The sequence below is a fragment of the Myodes glareolus genome, chromosome X (assembly GCF_982192425.1).
Source record: "Myodes glareolus chromosome X, mMyoGla1.1, whole genome shotgun sequence".
Classification (NCBI taxonomy): Eukaryota; Metazoa; Chordata; class Mammalia; order Rodentia; family Cricetidae; genus Myodes; species Myodes glareolus.
The window spans coordinates 99,666,511-99,671,498 of record NC_142053.1 but is presented as its reverse complement, the minus strand read 5'-3'; the positions used below and the strand labels follow the sequence as shown (position 1 = coordinate 99,671,498).

At 43.8% G+C, this 4,988-nt stretch overlaps 1 protein-coding gene across 8 annotated transcripts in view; it reads left to right on the top strand.

The window, feature by feature from the left end:
• Dmd (dystrophin) overlaps nucleotides 1-4,988 on the top strand; it is a 2,257,783-nt gene that overhangs the window by 599,927 nt on the left and 1,652,868 nt on the right. The gene's annotated exons all lie outside the window — the stretch shown is intronic.

Below are 4,988 nucleotides of genomic sequence, written 5' to 3'. Positions count from 1 at the left end.
CTTTGTGAGGCTCTTTCTCAGGGCGCGTGTCCTGCGTTTCTTTGTTTTCGATCTCTGGAATGACAAGAGGAGAACACAAGAATTAGTTAATATAGGGAGAAGTCAGGATAAGCATGTGAAAGATACTTGGTCAGAAAAGGTGAGGATTGGTAAAGGATTTATGCTAGGACAGAGAGAGGTAGTAACTTTAGGTAAGAGTAAATCAGGGGAGGAGGGAGTTTCGGTAGGATTTGTCATCTCACCTTTCCATACAGGATGCTTGGTGGATACTGCTTGTAAGCCGCCTTTGTCTTCACCATAAGGAATGACCCGTTCGCTACCATCGGCACATCACTAGTGGAGGATGGGAGGTCCATGTCGGACAGTGATTCCTTAGGTTCCTTCCCAAATTTCTCCACCACCAAGCAGTGCGTTGTTTCTCCCTCGAGGGGCTGTGAACAACTGGCAGAGCAGGGAAGGCCACACCCTCAGAACTGATTCATCATCAAGGTCCTCAACCAATAGTAGGTGAGCTTGTGCTCTGACATCACAAAGCATGGTTCTGACCCACAAGAATGCCTGGTGAAGCAACAAACAGCAGAGTGTACCACTCCTGACTCTTTGATGATAGGGGGAAATTATTGAGAAGGCAAAGAGAGTTTGGTTTTAGTTGGAGACTTCTCTTTAATAACTCTAAGGCAAATTTTCTGTGCCATCCTTCTTTCAATATCCACTTTAGTTGTGGTAGAACATATGAGAAATCATTTGCTTCTCCAAATTCTCCCTTAATACAATCCTTGACAATGGTTTATTCCACTATGTCTGCCTCAGTCTTTGGCTAGTATCTTGAATGTCTTCCGAAAAATCATTCCCAAGTAACATTCCTGTATTTTAATATCAGTATATCAATCAATCATCCTTCAATTCTGTGCTATAGAAAACATTTAGGCTCCCACCAGGACCCAGTCTTCTACAGACATCCACTCACAGGACACTTGGATCTGCCTACCCCTTTTTGCTTCATACACAGACTTCCCACGTCCTCCTCCAGGTTAAAGCCTGGTGATTGTATACCACCAGCCTATACTCGTTTTTCTACATTTCACAGTATCCAGCCTGTATCTCACAGCTTTGCCTTTCAGCCTGTATCTTGGAGTAGCTACCTCTCGGCTTCCTTAGAGTCCAAATCTGACATCTTACTTAGTCCCAGCACTAAATGCTGTAGCCAATATCTAGGCTCACTCCAGGACTGGCCCTATCCTTATCCACTCACAGGACCATTTGAGATATCTGCACCACCACACTTCACACATGTAGTTCACAGATCCTCCACCATGGCCTAGACTATTGACTACACACATACATACACACACACACACACACACACACACACACACACACACTCACACTCACACTTGATTATTTGCATCTCCACATTCTTCTGTACCTAACGAGTATACCAAATCCTGTATCCAGATCTTGTCTTGCAGTGTAGCAATAAAATCATGGCCTCTATGATTCTACAGGATTCCAAGTCAGGTGATGCATCCTAGCCTCATTACCCCTTTTACTTTGGTGAACATACAGCCTCCTTTAATAACTACATTCACCCCATTGGACCCATTCTAACACTGACACAAACCTATAAGTGGTCTCATCTCTTCCGGTGTCTAGCCTATTGAGAATATCACACAGTATCAGACATTGTTTTTCAACATGCTGGTAGATATAACCTGGAAATCATAAGAAATGTTCAATTTTAGTCTGGACTCCTTGCCTAACAGTAGTAAGTTTTAGACTTCAACATGCTGCAGCCTATTTGGAACATTTTTCCTATACTAGAGAGAACATCTTGGCTACTGCCAGATATAACCCTATCTACATAAACCAATAGGGCTCTTAACGTTTCACATACCTTTTCACACCATACTCTGATTTCCTATGTCCCTTTCCAGGATTTATCAAGGTGAGTATATCCATACTTGGTACTTGGTTTTCCATATTCAGAGGAATTTATCCTAGACAGAAAATTCACTGTCCCATCTATGAATGGACTCTTGCACTTTGCAGTAGTGATTTGTGGCATTTTTCAGGGACACAGATCTCAAATCACAGCACGATCCCAGCAGTTACCACTCTTCTATGGTCAACATCTACGGTTCCCAGCAGTTATCATACCTGTACTGACTCATGGCATATTTGCTCTTCGTACATAACCCCACTCTTTATGAAAAGTTACCATGTCCTCCCAAGCTCAAACCTAGTAGATATTTCCTGTTCCTCTAGGAACAGGTTAGTGCTTTTCACATCCTTCCAAACAAAGCTCATATCGATGTGGGATTCCCCTCTGAATATCTGTATCATTATGAGACTGCGGCCTACATGTAAGGTTCTGACTGGCACCTGGTAGTTTTCTCCTTTTGCAGCTCCTTGGCACCTCCCTGACTCTGACTACTTGCTCTCTATATCTCTGTTCAGATTTCTTGCATGGCTTTACTAATCCATTGCCCAAAACATCATCTTGAATAACCAATGGTAACCAAACATATTCATGGCATATCCAGGGTAATCCCACATCGTCATATCTCACTGCCAGTGTCCTAGCCTGGTTTTGCCACTTCCATTCTTGCTGTTTTCAGTGGGTTCCAACAGAGTCTGAAAGCCAGAGGCCTACTCCTACCACCTACTCCTGTCCTCCAACCAACATACAGGGTCCTACCACGGCCCGCTCTACCAGCACCTACTCACAGTAGCACTATTTGTGACACCTATATTACCACACTCTATACCTGGACTTTCATAGTCCTCCCCCATGGTATAGTCTGGAGAATACTTCCTCACAACCAGATGCATTTTTCTCCATCCATCCATATCTATCCTTAATTTCACAGTCAATACTCTGAACTACTCTGATCAACTGAGCACCATCTAGACTTCTTCAGGTTCCCACAACCCATTCCCTGGCCTAGTCGCATTACATCAACATGTTCTGTAGCCAACAAAAAGGCTCCAGACAAGGTGCTTCCTGCTGCCTCACAGAGGACCCTCTGCACTTCCTCCACCTCCCCACTCTATAGCCACAATTCCGATGTCCTCCTCCACGGTCTAGCTTGGTATATAAGATCACAACAGATACTTGATTTGCATATCCATCTGGATGTAGCCAGAGCTCAACAGCCAGTACCCCAAGCTGGTATGGTTGGCTGCCTATACCTTGCAGTAGAGACCTCTATTCAGTTGGATCATAAATCCTGTAGCTCAGATTAGTCTCTGAAATTCTCCTGTATTGTACCTGACATCAAGCCTCCTGCTAGGATCTACCGAACCAAAATCCAGCCACAGGACACTTTGTGTAGACAATAGAATATTACTCCTTATTCAGATTTTATTCAGCTTTTTCATATGTTCCTGGGGGTCTAACTTGTTGAGTTCACCACTGCCACAATCAATACTTGTTTTTATGTATAGGGCTGGATCTACCCCAGGTCCCATTGTTAGTGTTCATGATTTCTCCATCCATGTCTGCTAGAAAACTCTAGGATTCCTAGTCCCATCAACTTCTCCTGTGCTGTAGACAATATTGACATTCCCACTGAGACCACCTCAACCTCATCAAACCACAGGAGGTCTGACTGCCTCCATAACACCACACCATGCCCAGACTGTCCAAATCCTTCTCCAGAGCCTAGTGAAGGAAGTGCCCCTTTCCAGCAGATAATACTTTTCTTAAACCGGTAGAGTCCAGACCTGATGAAACATACAGTGGCACCTCTACAATATCTGTTTGCTCCCACTAGGAGTGATTTTAGCTTCTTGCATAGTTCCAAACCCTAGGCTCCATCTGAGTCCAAATCTTGGTTGCTGGTAGGACCCATTGTAGCAACATTTCCCGACCAGAGCCTTGTGCTGTCTCTATAACCAACTCTGTACCCAGAATCCCATGTCCTCTCCGGGGTTAAACCTATTGCTTTGCCCCAAAAGTACACTTGTTTCATGTTTTTCAACAACCTGCTGAAACTATTTCTGTATCTCAGCCTAGACTGACAACCTATGACACACAGCTTGAGTATCTTACCTTCAGTAGGATCCTAAATCACACACTCTCCCCAAGGCCCAAAAACCTATTCCTGTGCTATCGCTAACAATTTGGTTCCAGCCAGTACTTGTCCTACCCACAGCCAGAGTACTAGGCGTTGACTGTACTACCCTTCTCTATACACAAACTACCCACGTTCTCCTCCAGAGTCTAGCCTATTTAACACTCCATATACAACCAGATATTTCTGTTTCCATACCTGGAAGCATGTAAATCATGAGACTCAGGGAGTGTTGTAGTCTAGACTCCTTCCCTAGGAGTAAGGATCTCTAAACCTCAACAGGTTATAAAATCCTAGATCACAGCCTAGTCCCAGCATTTCATCCTTTCCTGTAGTCAATGTTTTGGCTCCTACTAGAGTTTACCCTGCTCCAATATCTTTGGTCCCACCAGTACTTACCTTACTCCCACCTACCCAACTCTACCTTCAGGAATGTTTGTGCCAAATAAACCACACCAATGTATACACAGACTTCCTGTGGTTACCTCCGGGGTTAACCTGGTGAGTACATCCCAAGCTGATACTTGTTTTTTTTTTTTCTTTACAATATCAGCATGTCTAGATTGGTCCTACATCCAATGATCATGACTAGTCTGACCACAGCTACTTGTGATGGATAGCTTAAGCTTTTTCTCCAACTGGCTTTGTCCTAGTACATACTGTTGTGCTGTATCCAGTGTCTATATTCCCAACAGAAACCATCTCACCTGTATCCATCTATAGGATGATTCTGATGACAAATCACGTCATTATATAACCAGACATCCCACAATCCCCAGACCCCAAGATTTAGCCTATTGAGTATCCCCATACACACAAATGAATATTTGATTTTCCACGTGCTGCCTGAGCTACTATAACCTCATGTGCCTTGCATTTGCAAGTTTTAGGTCACTGCAGGTTTCAAATCCT